Raw genomic sequence first — 21,426 nt, forward strand, 5'->3', positions numbered from 1 at the left:
TAGTAGTCCCAATATTCCAATACTACAACATTAGCAGCATTTTGTCTCGATGAAAAATCTTCTGGTGACCATGAGGATTTCTTCTCTATCCTTTGGACTTGAACGATCCAATTTCAAATCTTGTTGGAGATTCTTTATCTGGCTTTGACGTATGGGGCCCTTTCCCCACTATTTGAGAAAAGTTTTGCATCTTTCCTTTACATCCGAAAAGGACGGGCCACTAGTCCCTGATCTGGACGCCGCACCTGGAACTCCTTCTACCTGTGGTTGTGGGGTTGGCGCCTCCTAAGCTGCTTGAGCAGCACCCACAAGGGTGTGGGAAGGAATAAGACTACATAAGAGAATACTCTCTTTTGACTTTATTGACTGGTGTCCTGTGGATCTCTCTCTTTAGGCGCTTCGTTTAGTTCGTTTATAGCGAGAAAGCCCATGCGAGTCAATTAAGTAAGCTGGAAGTTTTGAAAAGGCTTGGAACTTGATCCAATCTCTAACCAATTGCGGCTTGTTAGAGCACCTAAGCAACAATGCGAATAATCGCTTGCCTAATTCAGTAGGGTTTTCATTTTATTTCTATATGATAATATGCAGTAGCCATCCATCCTGGAAAGGAACAACCATAAGTGATTAGAGCGATGCTCCTTTTTTGCACAGAGTTGAGTTCTTCCTCTTTCGCGCAGGATAGCCATGAACTCTTCTAAAACATTCAGATATAGGAAAAGCCAGAGCCAAAGCCAACACGTCAAAGTCAAGTCAGGTTCAGCAATCGACGTAACATGTTCAAATACTCTAAGCTAGGTATATAGAAGGTATATTCGATTCAACAATCTGAAGTAGTGGAGTTAGCCCTCGGTATACCATACTATAAGCCTCAGATAATCACTAGCTTATTCAAGAATAATATAGTAAAGTCATGGAGGAAGAAAAGAAAAGAAAGAAGAGAAAGAACTGGGAGTATGAGGACAACTTACAGGGAGAAGGAAGGTGGAGACAAACAACAGGAGCTATTCAACCATCGTTAGAGGCAAACCTTAGAAGAATGATGGAAGAAGAGGAAAGTTGATTGATAACACTTAACCAAACATCGCAAGGACAGGAAGGAGTATCCTGAACGTAAGGCCAATGGCTAGCATACTTCGCTAAACACTCAACTTGATCTATATCGATAGACACATCTGAGAGAATCATAGTTTCCCCTTTGGGGATAACTAGTTCTTCTCCCGAGTCCTTGTTTTGTATGAGTAACAACAGTCTTTACTTAACCGAGCATCGTAGGGCTTACTTCATCACACATAGCTGTCTTTACTTTTGTTTCACTAACTGCCCAAAAGCAGGTGCGCACACACAAATGCTAGGTGAGATACGTAGTTCTCTCAACCCTTCCTATCCATCATTATAGACCAGAACTAGATCGGATTAGGTAGAGCAAGACCTTGAGCCTCTTGAGAAACCAATAGAAACGACAGTAGATAGCTTCACCAGAAGAGGAAGAAAGACTTCTATAACTTCACTTCCCTCCACTCATACTCTTTACCTATGGGGCTATATGGTACTTTAGTTGGACTTTACACCAGCTCTATTCACTAATAGAGTTATTGGCTCTTTTCTAGCATTTCTTGAAAGTAGCTCGCACTCACCGCTGCGCGCCTAGTTAGGCTTTGAAATAATAGGAACAAAGATCTTCCGCAATCAATGTTGTACTCAAATCCTCTTTGGCCAGAGAGGGGGATCTCTTAAGCAGAGTATTCCGAGTCTAGGGCTAGTGGAAGCGTTGAAAAGGGATATCATTTTCAAAGAAGGCATGGGGCCGTTTCATCTTTGTAGAGACTTTCACAATATACCAAGTGGATAATACCATCCAAGAGAGAAGGCCCATAAAAAGAAGCAGGCAACAAAACATCTTGATTTATAGGAATCAACGACCTCGCCACTGCAAAGGAGGAAGTCAAATGATTTGGATTCGGACAGGCTGTCTCGACAGTAAGAAATCGACATCATCATCTGTCTTTCATGATGGTGAGAGGCAATATTTCATGGTAAAGCACAAACCAAGCATAAGTGGATAGCAACTTATACTATGGAGGCAAAGTCTCCTCCCCTCATTTCGCAGCTTCTTTGCTCTGATCCTGATCTCTCTTTCAAAATTGCTACATGATTTGTGAAAAGTGAACAAATAGGTCAGCCACATAAAGAAGAATATGGGTGGTGTGAGATTTCCTGCCTGATCTTTACCTAAAAAATGGAAGTAGCTTGATTCCAGTATTAAGGAAAATGGGTTGTATAAATCTTCTTTGAGAAAAAGTTAAACACTAGGAAAAAATATTCTTTTTAGTAATACTTTATAAGCATGGAAGACCCTAGCAACATTAGGTATTACTAAAGATGAAGATCGAAGTCCATCCAAGTCTAGAAGTAAGCCCGAGACAAGTGAACAAAGGCTGGCGTAAGCACAAGGGCAAGCTGAAGAAAGCTTTTGAAGAAATTGCATCTGACGTCGAAGATAGGCTAGCTAGGACTGAAGCTTTGAAGCGGATTGGTACTGCTTTTCCTTTGGGCTCAGGCATGGTTGACAAGCGGGACTTTCCCTTTTTGTTTCCCTTCGGAACTGGAACTACTACTGGAGCATCCAATTCGTCAGTTACTGGCATGTCTATGGTGAAAGCACCTTTTTCAAAGCAAAGGTGCGCAGCGTTTAATTAAATAATGGGAAAATCGGGAGTTTGCAAGCTACGAACTTGTGGTAGTGTAGAAGAAGGTCCGGCATATCGAGGAATAGGAGCCACACCAACCATGAATGGTTGAATCATCGAGTAGTAAGTAGTAGGGGGAGTTAATCTTCTTCTTTTGAAGCTGTCGGTTCATCCTAGTTTTTGGTGAGTACTTCAATATCTTTACCATCCTTTCCCTTCGCCAGTCTTAGTTCTTAGAAAATCAAGTAAACCACTGCCCAGGATTTCTTTCTAGGGCTCGCCCCATCCTATAATGTTTCACACACCAGAAAAAACCAGAACGAAGCAAGCTTCATGCGTGGTACCAGATAGATGTCATCAAAGACAGATCACTGATTCGGAGACTACCTAATAGTATGATCTATATCATCCAGGTGGAGTATGCATGAAAGAGTCCGAAGCTTCTTTCGTAACTCCCAGAATTTCTTCGTAGTGGCTCCGTTCCATGCCTCATTTCATAGGGAAGCCCAAAGTGGCTCTATTTCATTCTATTTCACTTCCTATCATTTAATATCCATCCCTTTGGTCTTATTGACATAAGATATGTCATTTATAGTCTATCTCTTTCTATATATGGAAAGTCAAGAAATTCTCATCGAAACATCGAGAAATTGTGCATATAGAACACTCTAAAGAAAGAAAAAAAGGAGACCCATGCCATGATTTTCAAATCTTTTCTACTTAAGTAGTCTAAGTTTCTCGATGAGGATAATTAATTCGGTCATTGTGGTCGGACTCTATTATGGATTTCTGACCACATTCTCCATATGTCCCTCTTAGATCTTCTTTCTCCAATCTTGGGTTAGGGAAGAAGGAGATATTCATGACTACTGGAGGTTTCATTATGGGGCAGCTCATGATCTTCATATCAATCTATTATCCACCTCTGCATCTATTCTTTCTTAGCTAAACGGGTGGATTTTTCTATTAAGTTCAGTTTAATCGATTGACTGAACAGCCAGCACCATTAATTCATTCATTCATCCTGTAAAGAGGATATAGGAGACCGCCCCAAATAGTAGGGGATTGCTGGCACCCTTATAGTGGTCCCCTAAAAAGATAAGAAGAAAAAGATAGAAGAGATTCCTTATATCGATATTGCTATAGTATCTATATATTATCATATAGAAAGAAGCGAAGGGTAGCAATTCGTACTGGCTCCTATCCTAAAAGAAGTGCTTGAACTTTTTTCATATAGAAAGAAGCGATAAGACATGGATCCTATTCTAAAAGATGTGTAAATGTGCATGTATGCTTTTGTCCTATCGGAAAGGAATCTATTCTAAAAGAAGTGTAAAAGTGCCTGGATACTGGTCGACGTCATGTGATCGCTACTAAAGATAGAGTTTCCTTGGAAAAACCAAGGCCAGTTCAAAGAAGTCTTTCTGCTTGGAGCAAGAAGCGGAACAAGAAGAAAACATTCTTCATTTATGGATAACCAATTCATTTCATATGTAGGCGCCGGAATCATTGTTTCGGTTGCCATTTTTTCGCTTATAAAGCGGGGTGGGGTCTTAGAGACCATTCCCACGCATTGAAAAGAGAAATGCTCTCTCAAAAGCTTGAATATAAGCTAAAAATGCTTTTTGAGCAAACTTCAGGTAATGCCCAATTGCCGGAGGGACTCGCACTCCAGGATATAATTCAAAATATGGTTTTTCCTGGGGACTCTATAGAGGAGCAGATTCTAACATTAAATCAGATATATCTTGATCTGGTCGTTCATGGCCACACTAGTCACTACTTTATAGACATTCTAAATTATTTGAATTAGCAGTTGCCACACTGTAGGCAACTAGCATTTTGTTTTGTCATGGAAGTTCGAATTTGTTTTTCGTTGGAAAAACCAACGCCCACCCCTATCTCAAAGTCTCCTTTTCTCTTTTCGGGATTGGGAACAGATCTTCAAAAGATGGGAAATTCCGCGATGTTCAATAACTTTTTTAGGAGGAGCCCTCGCCATGTATTTGATTTTGAGCAAGCAAGCGCTAGATCAGCTGAAAGTGCCACGTGGGATCTCCCAAGGGAGCGCCGTATCTTTCAATTTGATGAGACGAGTTTGAATTCCACCAATAGTTCTATTCCTACCACCACAACAAGTTCTGTTAGAACTATGACAGAAAGATCCAATGGTAGTGTAGTTAATGAGAATGATGCGGGTTCAACTGGAGGAATTTATGAAGACCATCCAGGTCTTAACCCGACCGATGAAAGAGTAGTGGAATATCAAGCGGCTATACATGAGGAAATGGAGAGATTGATGATTGGCAGGAATCCCGCAGAAGTTCTGGCTGCGGCCGAACATGTACACGGGGAAAGCAATGATCCAAAATTTCTTCAAGAGCGGTACCAGGATTTAGTGCAAAATGGGACTGCAAGTGAAGCCTTCTAGATAGGAGTGCAGGAGAGCCCGGGAGGAGAAGATGTCCCAGCCAATCTAGGAGAAGCCGTCTCAGCCAATGGGGATTTCACGGGCGGCACTGGACCAGTAATTGAAAGCCCATTGGATCAATTTTCCATTCACCCAATTCTAGATCTGAATATAGGCAACTTTTATTTCTCATTCACAAATCTATCCTTGTCTATGCTACTCACTCTCGGTTTGGTCCTACTTCTGGTTTTTGTTGTTACGAAAAAAGGAGGGGGAAAGTCAGTGCCAAATGCATGGCAATCCTTGGTGGAGCTTATTTATGATTTCGTGCCGAACCTGGTAAACGAACAAATAGGTGGTCTTTCCGGAAATGTGAAACAAAAGTTTTTCCCTTGCATCTCGGTCACTTTTACTTTTTCGTTATTTCGTAATCCCCAGGGTATGATACCCTTTAGCTTCACAGTGACAAGTCATTTTCTCATTACTTTGGCTCTTTCATTTTCCATTTTTATAGGCATTACGATCGTTGGATTTCAAAGACATGGGCTTCATTTTTTTAGCTTCTTATTACCAGCGGGAGTCCCACTGCCATTAGCACCTTTTTCTCCTTGAGCTAATCTCTCATTGTTTTCGTGCATTAAGCTCAGGAATACGTTTATTTGCTAATATGATGGCCGGTCATAGTTCAGTAAAGATTTTAAGTGGGTTTGCTTGGACTATGCTATTTCTGAATAATATTTTCTATTTCATAGGAGATCTTGGTCCCTTATTTATAGTTCTAGCATTAATCGATCTGGAATTAGGTGTAGCTATATCACAAGCTCATGTTTCTACGATCTCAATTTGTTTTTACTTGAATGATGCTACAAATCTCCATCAAAATGAGTAAAGTCATTTTTGCATAATTGCATAAAAACGAGAACTAGTCTAACAAAAGAGAACTACATATGGTCTGAGACTCACTTCCTTGAAAAGAGGAAGACTAGTTATGTAGGCAGTTACCGTGAAAGAAATGTATCTTTATCTGTTGCTCGACCAAAGCCGGTTAATAAGGCAGATCCGAATGCCACAATACCGGCTGTTCAATTTTAGAAAGGCCCATCTCCTGATTGTCTCAAATCGAATAAAACTCTTTAGCAATTGGTCTGACAGAACGGATGGTAAGGTGGGGGACCCATACCTTTATTCTATTCCCATGCTTAGAGCGAGTGAATGAAAAGCTACGCTTGCTGCTTGTGTTGATTGAAAAGAAACATGTCGGGAGACAGATCGATGTAGGCGCTCGTCCACTGTTGGCGGTGCTACACCATAGATTTGTACCTAGGAGCAAGAACTGTGGCTTCAGGATCAGCTAAGGGTTAATGGGGTTTCTGATATCTTCTATTATTCGTTGAAGCAGGTTCTTTGACTCGGTAGGCACAGCTAGAAGTCACACGAGGTACGCCGGATGAAAGTTTCCTTCTTTCCATGATGGATCTGTGGTCACGAAGCCACTAATTGCCGAGCAACGTTTGAGTCATTTTTGTTTTTTAACTCGACTACTCTTTATTGAATAGACGAAACAAGTTCTGCCTGCAACCTAGTCAGACAGAGGCTTACATCGAAGCAAAGTTCAGTGATACTAGAGCTAAGAGCATGGCGTGCACACACATGTGCCGCTCTGTTTGCTTCTCTGCGAACAAAAAGAAATTCAAAACCCTAGAACACGGAGCATAACTGCTTCATTTCTTGCACAATCTGGAACATAGCTGACCGTTGTTCCTTCTCCTCCTGCCATGCTGAAACCACTATCTGGCAGTCAGTCTCCACACACCTTCTGCATCCCCGCTTGATGTGCCCATTCAATCGAATCCCAGCAGGCCAGTAGCTCTATGACGAATGGATCCCGAATATTAGCATACTGCTTGCACTTGGCTCGAATGAACTGGCCTTGATCATCTCTAACAATCATTCTAGCGCTAGCCCTCCCATTCACAAAGTCGACTGCACCATCAGTATTTACTTTAATCCAAAAGTGACGGTTTCCATCTCGGTACTTCTGTCGGTACCACCACATTTAACAATGCAGGTACTTCCAATGCCTTCAACAGCTCCTCGACCAGTTCGACAGATTTCTGTGGTTGATACTGAACTTCCCCATGGTGATAGCTATTCCTGCTCTCCCCCAAATTGTCCACATAATTGAGATCGCCACTGCAGCATCCCTCTTGCTGACCACCTTGTGATCAAGGATATCTTCCGTCCATGTTGCAGGGTGTAAATTCGGCACTTTCAGGCCAAAGTGATCCTTTGCCATACTCCAAAACATTCTTGCATGGTCACATTCCACTAGAGCATGGAACAGGGTCTCCATCTCATGACCGCACAACGGGCAATTACTAGTCTCCTTCATGTGACGTCTTCTCATCTCCCCGCAGCTCGGTAGCCAATTTTTTCCTCCACCAAAAGATACGGATTTTTGGCATTACCTGTAGGCGCCATAATGCTTTCCAGGAAGCCTCTTTACCATCAGCATTACTTGCTAGATGATCATCAGAATTCTTTTGCTCCGACAGTTTCTAGTAGGCTGACCTGACTGAAAACAAGCCATGTCAATCCCAAGCCCAAGCCCAAATATCACTATGTTGTCGACGGGGTCGGGGCATGCTCAAGATCGCTTCTGCATCCGGCACCAGAAACTACTACCCTCAAGAACAGAAAGAATGGAGTGAGTGATGCCCTGGCAGGGTATCAAGAATGGATCATAGCTTCCTTGCCAGAGAGTCAAGTTAAGACTATTCTTGGGAATTCCGACCTAGCTCGCTCAATACAAGCTGACTAAGAGGTTGAATAAGCTGGCCTCGGGCATAGTTTACTAGGTCGGTCGTCCTTGGGCAAAAAAGACCAGGCTTGGAGTAAGAGTGATAAGTACCTGCACCTATATAAGTCAAGTAATAAGTGGCAAGCTAAGCAGTAGTAGTAGTTCCTGTCATTAAATAATCAATTTATACACCAGACTCTGTTGCTTGGTTTGATGGATACCCGGCCTAACTCATGGACATGTTTTTTCATACGTTTGGAAACGAGCTTTGAAGGAAGAATTCACATCCGTTTCATCCACTAGGTAGGCTTATTTTACTAGTCAAGCAAGTATCGGACAACTGCGAGCGAAAGCAAGAGATGTTTCTCAAGCTACAGATGTGATTGGTTGGCCATGCTCCTCTCCTACTAATAGAATAGGGAAATCAGAATCATCAGCTGGGACTTTGACAACGTTGTATGGATAGGCTAGGACGACGTAAGGATTAGCTTATTTTTCTGGCTCGCTCCGAGCTTAGTTTGGTTATATAGGACCAGTTTATCTGCCTGCTTTAGGTTCGAAAGTCCAATTCATCTTCTTCACTAAACGCTTTACTCTCAAGATGAATAAACTCTGGAGAGAGCTCCCGCTACGCTATTTCTATTTTCCGCTATGCCATTTATAACCACTATATTATGCTTTAATGTCGCTAAATTGATTAGCTGTGACTTTAAAATAGCGCTGCTATTTCAACTTTAGCTTTTAGAGTGACAATCTACTTATTATATATTTATCTTTTGCTGTTAAGTTGATCTTTTAGAAAATTGAACACTTGAGTCTCACGAATTGTACTATAATGCCATATTAAATAATATTCCTTAGACTCCTAAAGCCTTGAAAACATATTTGTGTTCAGTAATTTTCACGATTCTTGTGTTTTTATGAAATAATTACTTGATTTTTTTATGGTTTTCTTAAAAACCGCTATCTGTCATAGCTCCGCTATAGCTGCGCTATAGCTTTATAGCTTCTAGAAAAAAGATGTCGCTATTTGCAATAGCCCGCTATTTTAAACCTTGCCTGCTATAGAGAATTGTTTCAAAAAGAAAAGAAGATAAATAGTAGATTTGTCCTCAAAAGCCGGTCTTCATAAACCTATAGGGATCAATCTCACTACAGAAAAAAACAACTGAATGAGAGAGAACTTACTTACTGCTTTCGGTCCTCGCATAGCACCAAGAATACATTCCTGCTGGTCAAACAAAGTCTTTCCTCTTTGGTTGGTGATAGTCTGGCGAAGCATTTAAGCTTCAGTACCTGGTTTTCAACTGGTTAGTCAAGTCCTCTATGGCTCCTCGGGCAGGTAAGGGAGTAGAACCTGTACGGATCCTTCCATTCGAAGCAAGTACTGCCTGGCTCCTCCTACGATATATGATTACGATTCCTAGCGTGATTCCTATCCTAAGCATTCCTTCCTAGGTGCCTGAGCGGCTTCCTTTCCTTCCTCGGCAAATAATAATGCTATCAGGAACAGCACTGACAAAGGGGGTTGGGCGAGCTAGAGCGAAGGGAAATAAAGAAAAAAGCAGATGATACTATCCCTTTGACGGGTGCCCTTAACGGCTCCTATCTGGTCACCGGGTTAGACAATTGATTCCTCTCAACGCATTCCAGCGGTAAAGAGCTTGTCGTATTCTTTTTCTAATTCTCTATTGTATTCAAGCAAGAGTCCTTGGCATCCTACGAAAACATGCGCTCGTCATATCGATAGCTCGCAACGGAAGAGGAGGTACTTTCTATTCCAACTGGTTAATCCGATCTGTTTTACGGGGCGTACCCATCCAGTGGGGATGACATTTGAAAAGATACCGATATCGTAAGTGCTACTTATCGCTCGTAGTCTTCGTAGGAACATCAATAAATATCTGAATCGTAGTCATAGGAAGAGCTCATAGTCTCGGAATTGCTCGCCCGACACTAAGGCAATTATCTCTGTTCCCGAAAGCCAAGTTCGCCCTGTTCCGCAAGCCATTTGCAACTCCAAGGGATTAGTCTAGTGGTGAATGCGGAACTGTTTGGGATGCATTAAAGCTAAGATCAGGTTTTGGAGTGTTTAGAGCTCCATCTTAATAAGTATCTTGCCTCCAGAGGTAGGTTACTCTCTCGAATTCCATATAGGGAAACGAACTGTAACACCTCACCTGATTACCGCATGAGCCATAAAGTTGGGAACTAGGAGCAAACCACCTTACCTAAGTAGGGCCGGCGTTCCTAGGGAACTCTTGCATTTGAGTTGGATCTTGGAAACGAGATGTCAAGGGCTAATGGAAGCCATAGGGATGAAATGATCAATTCTCTCACTCAAAGCTTCAATAAGCAAACCGAAAGTCTCAAGTTTGACTATTCCTGATATTCGATTGTCCGGGTGTGCCCACATGTCCAATTGAGTCCTCAAAAGGCTAATCCCGGCAATCAATAGTAGAAGCTAACTGTCGAGTCGAGTCACTTCACTTCGTACTCTTAAAACAGGTGTTTAGATGCGTTCCTTGCTTCAATTCATGTGGGATTGTACATCTCCGGGTTTAAAGCTCTATTTATGGGCATCTACATCTCAATTCTATAAGATGGGTTAAATGCTCAATTCAATTGTTTAAGTCGAAATCTGCGTTGAAACGAAACCATTACACAAACCTAAACTCTAGACTTCCTGGGCAAACTAAGTGAGAAAATCTTACTGTTTTTGTTATCCAGGGCAAATGAACATACAATTCCTTTTGTCAAGGAAAAAGATCTGTTCTGGTCAAGCAAGTGGGCAAAAAGAATAATTATTAGCTTTTCTATTTCCGGAGTACTCTCTCGTCGTTAGACCTAGCAGGGAATGAAATGAAGGTATTAAAAAAAACATATGATGAAAGGAGTCCGTCCTACCTTGGATAGCAGATTCTTTTTTTTTTAGATAAAGGATAATTTATATCCGGCTTCATCTACCGAGGTAGAATCAGGCCCATTATTACAAAGTTCACAACACACTACTTTTAAGGTTGAGAAGCTCACATCCAGACTTTGGGAAACAAAACATGAAGAGAAGTCCTGACTAAGAAAGATCACAAAATCTAGTAGATAACCATCCACTGTAACTAAAGAAATGCTGGGCTGAAGTTTCCAAATGCTGCCCAACAAGGGTCAGCTGGTCCCGTAGATCATCACGCCGCTGCAGTCTTATCCACTGTCGTAGCCAATGAGTTTCCCTGAATAACACCTGCAAAAAAAATTTGGTCTGCATTTGTCAAAAACCACTTCATTTCTTGTTAACCAAATTATCCAACATAAAGTCGCTGCTGCCGTTAATAACAATGAGTTATAAATAACACCACCCATCTTAGACCAAGTAACAAATAAATCGTCTATGTTGAGAGGAGGTGCTATTCCAAATAATAAGTGTACAGCGCGCCACAGAAATTTGGCATAAGCACATTCGAAAAAAAGGTGGTGAATAGTCTCTGTAGAGTGACAAAAGCAACAACTTTTGTCACCATTCCAGTTACATCTTGCAAGGTTATCTTTAGTTAGGATACACCTCTTTTTAGGTACCACAAGAATATCTTTATTCTTGTAGGAATCTTGATCTGCCATAAATCTTGTGACACTCTGACACCATTGTTAATTAACTTGGCATACATAGATTTAACCGAAAAGGTACCTGATGAATGTAAAGCCCAAACAAATGTGTCTCTTTCTCCCAGTAAGTTCACATCTTGTATAGAAGCAACAATTCTAAGCCAATCCCTTAGATTCCTACTCACTAATTTGTGGCGAAAGGAAATGTTAAGTGGGACTGAAGCAAGTACTCTTGCCACCGAATCTTGTTTTCTTCTCACAATATTGAACAACTCAGGAAATCTATCTTTTAGTGGCTGGTCACCCAACCAAGCATCAATCCAAAAACGAGTTTGTGATCCGTCTTCACTCTGAATGAACCTAAACCCATGAAAGTATCTTTAACATTCATCAAGCCTTTCCAGAAATGAGAGTCATTTGGCTTTTTAGTACAACTCCCTAGAGTCTTATTTTTTATGTATTTATTCCTCAATAATTCTTGCCACATGTCATCCTCATTTAGCAATTTGAAAAGCCATTTACTTAACAGACATCTGTTTTGTAAGTCCAAATTTTGAATACCTAAGCCACCTTGGATTTTTTGTTGGCACAAAATTTCCTATTTAGCCAGCCTATATTTGCGCTTGTGTTGGTCATTTTGCTAGTAGAATCTTGATCTTAAACAGTCAATCTTTTCCAAAACTCCTTTTGGGAGTTCGAAAAATGACATCATAAACATCGGTAAGCTAGAGAGCACCGAGTTTATTAAAACCAAGCGACCTCCTACCGAAAGCAACTTGCCTTTCCAACCACTAAGCTTCTTCTCAATTCTGTTTTCGATTGTCTGCAATCTTTATTACTGAACTTCCTAGTGTGTATAGGTAAACCAAGGTAACGGAAAGGAAACTTACCAGTTCCCTTTTTTGAGGTTCAGTGCTAGGGGTTGAGTTCAAGTTGTAGTTGCATTCCATGCATAGGATGTTATAGGTTACAGGTTCGATATGGAGTAGTACATTCCAGCTAACAAGAAAGAAGAGAAAAAACAGAGTATGCTCAGGATGAATAAGAAGAGAGTAAAAGGAAGGATTTCCCATGCCAAAGGATCGGAACAGATCGGGTCTGAATCCATCCGTACTTGCAATTTCATCATGATCCTTATCAACTGAGCTAATCGATACATTTATAAACAATGGTCGATACATCCCTTATACCTTGCTTTGTGTTTCCCATCTATTCAAGTGGATAATCCCGATTCGGTTTTCGAGGAAGTAAAAGTATCGATAGAACAGAAAGAGCCAAAGGATGGCTTATGGTCTACTTTGATTCTGATTCTGTAGGCCGTTCCACTTGGGCTTCCTGCCTTCCTGCTTGACCTGAACCGAAGCAAGGCCTTCTTTTATTTAATGATTGGCTCTCATAGCGCTTAGTGTAGTAAGGGCCATCTGCTTTTGCTATCATTCTAAGCCTTCGAGCCTACACTTGCTTTACGCGAGCAATGAGGATGCGCGTTACGTTACTAAGGCTTTGGGCTTGAACTCTTGGAGTTGCTTGTTTGCTTGTTGGGAGTCTCCTGCCCCCCTGTCTTTGTTAGCGATCGGTTCCATCTCCGCTAGGATCCGGATCTGTCTTATTGACAGGCTTTGGTCGAGCAACCGAAACATTTCTGGAACGGCTACTACCTACATAACTAGTTTTCCTCTTTTCAAGGAAGGTTTGCCTCTTTTCAAGGAAGTGTTTTCCGAACCTTTTCTAAATTGTTGTCAAAAAGCGTCTGACTGAATGAAGTAGGCTCCGCGATCTTCAACCAAAATAAAGTGACCAAAAGACACAATTGCATCGGTCCAATGAGACATGGAAGCACCAGTAGATATTGAAAGAAATACTATTGATCGGTATTATTGTTGTAGTTCTTTGTTCCTATCGTCGATGAAAGTACAACCACCCATTTTCCACACTTTTTCATATCTTAAGTCAGCGAATTACCCGCGGTGAGGAAGAGATATTAGAACTCCAGGATTGACAGAAGTGTTTCTTCTCCTTGCTAATTGCCTACTCAACATTGGTGTGTTTCACATTCCACTTAGAAACTATATGACCATCATTATTGATTGGCACAAAGATCAATATATTTTTCGTGTGTGGTGTGACCAAGGGCGAAGCGAAAGAGGGCATTTGCGTTCCGGGGAGGGCGTTGCGTAGGCATAGTTCCAATGGTAAGCTGATAGAGCTAGCGAAGTAGGTATACACGAGATATGCTTGTTTTTTAGTTGGTTTTGTTAGTTCATCAAGTCCAGAATCGGGGATGCACGGGATGCAAAGAATAACCGAGATAGGTAAGTATAAGTAGCCAAGGCGCCAGGTGTAAACGATCAGCCACGATTGGTCAAGGTATGCATGGGCTAGACCTAGAAATGCGACAGAGTTACTAGGAGGCGCGCAGCGGTATCTTGTATATTGAACCGTACGGGTTGAGTCGAGGGAAGAATCTCATATATTTTTTGTTCAGTATAAAGGTCAGTTTAATTAAGTATATTTTTCAATATAAAGGGCAAACTAGAAAACAAGTACCGATGTCAGGAGATGGAAGTCAGGTTGACGAGGCAGTGACGTAGGATAAGGCTCTTTGGTGAACCAGACTTTGTCTATCTTAGAGATCAAATTGGATGATAGATTTTTCTTTTTTTTTTCTTGGGAATGGTCAAAGCCTTTCACGGTTGAGCAAAAGGTCTCGGGTTCGAAAACAGAGATCAAAGACTCTGTCCTCGCTTCGATATTGTTTTCATATTGAGGGATTAGTCTGCCATCAGTGGTAGACTGGGGAAGAAGGCCGAGTGGATGCTTTCCAGCAAAAGAAAACATGACGTAGTCATCATGCCTAACAGAGACATTCGCCTTGGTTCTGTCTATCGCTCTATAGGGAAAATGACTCCGTTCTGTCTCCATTAGCTAATCAGGCTTGCATAGGAAGGGGAAGGAAGAGATTTTCTTGCTTCAATCTCACGTCCTTTATATATGCTAACCTACCCTATTCCCTGCATACTGATGACTCGCGTTGGCTAACAGCACGTCTTTCAGCAGCTCACTAAAAGATGGGTTATTCATCTCAGTCCTCATGCTTCCGTCTTCATATCTCGCCAGAAAAGAAGAAAGGTGAGTCTTTGCTTTGGCAAAAAGAGAAGGAGCTCTTCTTGCCCATATGGGAGTGGAAGCTTCACTGTAAGCGGAAGCTAGACTAGAAGAGAGATTCATCCTAGGCTTTGCTTGGCCCTACTCTAGTTTTGGTGCAGCTAACTAAGGGTCGAATTTCGTCACTTGATGAAGAGGAAGCCGAGTATCTTTGGTCCTGAAGAGTCAGGCCAATCCAACCGCTTGCTCCTACCCAACTCAGTCTCATTCATACCATAATGCGCCTGGACTCAACACTTTTCTTGCTCCAAGACCACCTTCTAGCCCTCATGTCAAATAGATGACAGAATTGTAAACAATCTTAGAATGATTTAAGTTGAGGAACATAGAGGTCTCTCCCACCATTTTTGTCATATACCTCTGGAATAGTGTTGAAATCACACGCCACTAAGCAGGAGCCTAAACCAAGCTGTTTATCTTAGCGTGCTAGCCGCTGCTTCATTTCGTATAGCGATAACGCTTTCTCTTTCTTAGCGCTCCACCCCGCGGGGAACTCTGGTTGCGCTTTGGTTGGCTTTCTCTTTTTTTCTATTTTCTCTTATTTGTTGTAGCTGAACTGATGTATGAATAAGGAGAGTGTGAATGGGGATTGGAGAATGCCTTGCAATGAATTACGGATCCTTCTTGTATGTCCTCGAGAGGAGCCTCTAATGACCTTTCCACGCCAGTTTGAGGGAATCCAATCCAGGTGGGAACTCCTAGAATGGGGTTATAACTTGTTTTTCTTCATAAATATGGAGAATCTGCCATCGAACTACCACTGGTATGATCCATCTTCGATTGACCAGCATCAGGTATCGGCTAGTGGCATTTTAGAAAGCTTCTCTTCCCTTGTTGGGTTCCTACCGTTTACTAATAATAAGAGTAGTGGTGCCTTTAGATTGATTTTCTTGACTGTCTTTGAACTTGGTAAACCACCGAGGGAAGATGAAATTCTTGACTTACCCCAAAAGCGAACACATTTTGAAACGGGGGAGTCATCATCCTCCGGTCAACCCGGAAGCCCCTCAACTAGAGGCGGGGACTCCAGTGGCTTCCCCCGTCCAAGTAGAAGAAGTGAAGCAAGAAGGACACCAGAAATGCAGGGACATAATTGGAATTCAAGATGAATCACGGTAAACACTTGTAGATCTTTCAGCTACACCATATGACCTAAAGTTATAATAACTATTCGTTCTGGTATCACCCCTCTAAGCACCTCTTAATGATCCTAATTACCTAAAAAGAGAAAAGACTGGGACCGTCAACCTCAACTGTAGCAGGGGTAATGTGCCCAAGAGCTCCTATCCTAGGCTTTCCCAGGCACCTAACCTAGCCTTGACATAGCATTCCTGTCTACGCCTCTAGGCTACGAGCAAATAGTATTTCTAATACATAAATTAGAGTGCTTTGTTGGCTGAAAGACTATGGAATTAGAGAAAGAAACAGTGGAATTAGAGAAAGAAACAGTCTCCCACTGGCAATTCTTCACAAGTTCGAAACTTAACACGAACCCTTGATCGCTGTAGCTGAAGTGGTAAAACAAGAAAAATTGGTTCTTTTATTTTAGCCCTAAGCTTTGTTTCCTTCCCTATTTAACTTTCCTTATTCTAAATGGGAATCTTTCTTTGAAGAAATAAGAAAGGACTACTTGGAAAGTGACACAGACACAGGTACATCAGGAAAACCTTTAGAACTCACCGTTCAACTTGATCTTCACAGGAAAAAGCTTCTTCTCTATTAGGCGCGTGTTTAGTTCACATCCAAATTCCCAAAAAGTGCTACAGTTCCTATTATATCGAATCTTACGATACGTGCATGGAGCATTAAATGTAGACAAAAAAAAAAACTAATTGCACAGTTTGATTGGAAATTACGAGACGAACGTTTTGAGCCTAATTAGTCCATGATTAAACACTAATTACCAAATAAAAACGAAAGTGCTACAGTAACCTAAAATCCAAACTTTCCGCAACTGAACACGCGCTAGGACCTAATAGCAATAAATAGACCAGCCAGGCGAGTGAGAAAGGAGGAAACATTACTCTCTTTCTGCAAAGTCCGAGTCCCATTTGATGAGCCAAAAGAACCATCTCTATCGCTTCTGATATTCCAGAGATTACTCGCTCACCTACAATGCTTTGGGCCCAGTCTTCTCTATGCATGGATGGCTTTGAAAGAAAGATAACTAGAATCAATCTCTTCTCCTAGGAAAAGAATCGGATTTCTTCGAAGAGCTGCAAACTTGACCAGAAGAAAGGTCAGCGTAGAGAAGCTCGGTCAGTGATAGTCTTCCCCCGACCGTATTCTGACTAGAAAATCCTCTTCTTCTGTTACAATTACAAGTTCCGTTCCTAATGAAACTACTCAAAAAGTACGTGTACAATAAAGAATTAAAGTAAGGGAAGTTTACTATTGGATATAACATGATAAGAGCAAGCGGAGAACCCTGTGTCCTTTATCATAGGTCATGCTATTTCTCTTTGGAAGATTCAAGTGGGAATGTTGCGCCCAACATGGATGTCTATGCTATTATTGAGAAAAAAATGAATCAAAAAAGCAGCAGAATACGAGAAGGATTTCTTTTCTTAAAGGGTGTATACATTAGAGTGTACCTGCTTGGTAGGCATGAAATCACTGACAAAGAGTTGCCTAGCTCCGATGAAATTGCAAGCATAATTTGGAATTTCATAGAAACGGGCATATACTACGGGAGAGGCAAAATTCCCCGAGTGTCGCAGGCTTCCCCGAGTGCCAAAAATCGAACATTTGGCAAAGCCAATCTTCCCCGAGTGTTGCACTCGGAGAAGAATAGCACTCGAGAAAGAGAGGCTTTGCCGAGTGCCACAGAGTGCCTAGCACTCGGTAAAGAGCGACACTTGGCAAAGGCCCTCTTCCCCGAGTGCGGCACTCGGCAAAGAAAAATGTTACTTGACGGCCGACCACGCCGTTAAAACTAAAAAAATTGCTTTGCCGAGTGTCACACCCTGGCACTCGGCAAAGAGGCTGGCTTCCCCGAGTGCTCTGTCATGGCACTCGGCAAAGGGCCTTTTTGCCGTGTGCCAGGGAAGGCACTCGGGGAAGAAATTTTTTTTTGTTTTTTTTTTTGCCCTATTTTTTTGTGAGACCTTCTCACATTATTTAAAACTCCTTGTTTAAATTTTGGACAATTTTGACTTTTTTTTGGTATATTTCGTTAATTTTTTTTGTTTCGTTGAATTTTTTTGCATACTTCAAATTTGAACTGTAGGTGCATGAAATAATGGAATTTGGTGATTCAAAAAATGATATTCATGATATTTGGTGTATGTTGAGGCCGTATTCAGGAACTCACATGAAATGTCGAGCATCTTGTTGATGTAACATGACGAGGTACTTGCAGAAAAAGTGTATTTAAATCATATAAAATCCGAACAAAGTCCAAAAATCACAAAACTTGTCGGGGCATCATGTTATCGCATGTAGATGCTATGATAAAAAATTGAGAAGGTTTCGAGCAAGTTGTGACGTCGGATGCTTAAAACCCAGACATCTACCTGGCCTTTTCTTGCTTTTGATAATAACCTAACCGGTCATATCTATATTATTTGGCCCTTTCAGAAACTGAAGCTCAGCTCAAAAAAAACTCACTATGTTTCCCTCTCATTGATCTTGAAAGTGGTGAGAAATGGATCGTGATGATGTGGCTGGCTTTTATTAGTGGAGGTTAATTGCAAACATATATTCCTGACCTCGATCTGAGACTTCTAATTAACCCAGTACAGTACGCAGCGGGATCTGTTCTTTTCATCTTTGGTATTAATATGTTTCTTGATTCGAATGGGCAGGGCCTACCTAAACCTTGGATCTGGTGGTATTAATATTAACTCCTTGAACAATTCTTGACATTGGAGCATGTACAGATCAGCGAGCAGTAGAGTATAAAGGTACTTCCATTGGCACACTACTACCACATGCCATTCATGTTGTGCATGCTCTCTATTAATTTATCAAGTTAGCACGACATATAGCTTGTATAGACAGCGAATCGATCGATGTTTACTTGTAGGTGTCTGAACTCCTGAGCTGACCCGGCCCGGTTGATGAATGGCAGGTGATTCAACTAATTAATTCATTGTGATATGTGAAGAAAACAAAGCCAAATCAACTCTTCCGCTGAGAGTGGAGCTGAGGCCACCGACTGGCCAAATCTGGTCCGCTTCAGCTCAGCTCTGCTCTCGATCCCGGGGCTTCCTTTCTTGGCATACGGCCCGTCCACCGACAACAACCACATAGGCGAGTGATGAGGATTGGGCAAGGTTAGTCCACGGTCCGGACTACGATCCAAGGACTGAGGAGCGCCTTGATCCTGAGCGAGTGATGAGGATTGGGCAAGGCAAGAAGCATGGGCGGTTCTACATTGGTGACGGCATCCTTGACACGGGCTCTACTCCTCCTCTCAACCGCCTACGAGCAGCGAGCACGAGCTCTAGCGTGCCCATAAGCCAACGGCCGACAGCGGTGGCGGCACTCCAGGTAAGTATTCTAGTTTCATTCGTCGTTCTTTGACTTTTACGTTCCTTAGCTCTGCATTATTGAAATATTGTGGTCAAATGTTGTAGGCCAAGGTGCAGCAACTTCGGGCCCAGCAGGAGGCCCAGCGGGCTGAGCGGGAGGCCGAGCGTCAGAGGATACAAGCTTTGGAGGCCCAGCAAGAAGGTTTGCTCAAGTTCGTGCAACAACTTGGGCAGCAACAAGGTTGGGAGATCCCAGCATAGCTACTTGCACCACCACCACCACCACATCGTCGAGAGTCTACTCCGGTGAGTATGAGTACGGATGTTTTACTTTCTTTGGTCATGCTTAGTGTCAAACCTAGTGATGGCCTTCGTGCCGGATTTGTTGATGTGTCGGCCTTCGTGCCGGATTTGTTGATGTGTCGGCCTTCGTGCCGGAAATGTGGTTGTCGGCCTTCGTGCCGACGTTTTTCTTGCAGGTTTTGGAAACCTCCCCGTGCAGGGAAGGTGCTGCCGAAATTTTCAACTTTTCTTTAAACTCCTTACATTTTTATCTTGTCACTCACGTGCAATCTCTTCTCTTTTTTGCAGCATCAATCGGGGGCGGCGTCGAACCATGTCGGAGGGTCGTCGGCATCGCACGTCGGGCCATCCCCACCTGGACACTTGCCGGGATCGCACCCTAGGGCGTCCCAACCCTCACAGTCGTCGTGAGCTGCCTGCGGAGTCGTTTTTATGTATTGAACTTGTGAACTTGGAATAGTGTGTACTTTTGAACGTGTGGTTTGTAGTATATTGTGGATTTCAGACAAATTTGATCGTTTATGATATATAAATGTGGTTTGTGATATATTGTTGTTGATTTGTGGTTTGTGATATATATATGCTTTGTTGTTTACATGGAAAAGAAAAAAAAACAAAAAAAAGAATTTTTAGAGGTGGCTTCCCCGAGTGCCTGAGCTGCGGCACTCGGCAAAGAGGTTTTTTTAAAAAAAATAAATTTCTTTGCTGAGTGCCTGAGCTGCGGCACTCGGCAAAGATTATTTAAAAAAAAATTCAAAAATCTTCCCCGAGTGTTGCACTCGGGGAAGAAAAAAAAAGAAAAGAAAACGGCGTCGGCCGTCGGCCAACGGCGTCAAATCTTTCCCGAGTGCCAGCACGGCACTCGGCAAAGCCTTCCCCGAGTGCACGATTTTCGGCACTCGGGAAAGACGCCTTTGCCGGATGAGGATTAGCCGGAGGGTCTTCCCTGAATGTTGCACTTGGGGAAGACTTCCCCGAGTGCAACTAGGCCTTCCCCGAGTGCAACTGGCACTCGGGGAAGCCACTGGCTGCTGTAGTGATAGCTAGGGGTGAACCACGAGAAGTTAGAGCAAGAGCTCCAAGTAGGTATCTAAAAGCTACCGTCGGAGAGGGGATTGCCTTAGCTACCGGTACCGACGATCAAACTAAAATGAAAAGCTTAACCGATTCTTGTAGTGTCCTTAGCATTAGATAATGCATGCGCGCACAAGAGGAATGAACGGCTTTGCCATCTAGTGATTTGGAAGGATTGAGTCGGCTGCCCCCAGCCTCGCCCCGCATCGCCCGGAGGGGGTAGTTACGCTAGTGGAACCAACTCACAAAGCAGCCCAAAAGCAGGAACTTTTCTTGATTGAATTGGTTTCGGGATTCCCTTCGGAATCGATTCGGGATTCCCTTCGGAATCGATACCAAAATCCACTCAATCAAACAAGCAAATCAAGCAATAACTCAATTTCTTAGGGAATGGAAAAAGTGATTAAACGCAGTGTTCAGCTCCCCAATCCATACTAAAACACGAAGCATTCCACAATCAAGAAACAAAAACAACACGAAAACAAACAGAAAAGCATCCAGTTTTATGAATCCGTACTAAAACAGGAAGCATTTCAAATAAGCTGCATGTCTCGAGAATCTGATTTTTACAATCATCCAAGTGTTGTAATTGAGCCTAAAACTAAAGTGCCTGTAAAAAGGTTTTTAGGTGATTATTATAGAAAAAATGAAATCGTTCCAAATACGGCTAGTCAGAGCACGTTTGATCCTCGCTCCGTATAGTCTCCTGTCCTGTAGTGCGTACTCGAGAGTCCACTCCCCAGAAGACCACAGAATACGTTCGGTACGTGGCAACAAGGAAGCAGACGTATGCTTGCGCTGATGAAACAGTGGGTGGCTCGTCTTTTGAGACTGTAGCTATAAATAGCCCGAGAAGCCCATGACTGATGACTTTGGTGTAGAGGAAACGCTGAAACGGACAAGTCGACCGTATTT

At 42.4% G+C, this 21,426-nt stretch overlaps 1 pseudogene; it reads left to right on the forward strand.

Moving 5' to 3' along the window:
* The first annotated feature begins 4,653 nt into the window (after positions 1-4,653).
* On the forward strand, positions 4,654-5,986 carry LOC136460943 (ATP synthase subunit a-like; annotated as a pseudogene).
* The last annotated feature ends 15,440 nt before the right edge of the window (positions 5,987-21,426 follow it).

This window comes from Miscanthus floridulus, chromosome 6 (genome assembly GCF_019320115.1).
Source record: "Miscanthus floridulus cultivar M001 chromosome 6, ASM1932011v1, whole genome shotgun sequence".
NCBI classification, from domain to species: Eukaryota; Viridiplantae; Streptophyta; class Magnoliopsida; order Poales; family Poaceae; genus Miscanthus; species Miscanthus floridulus.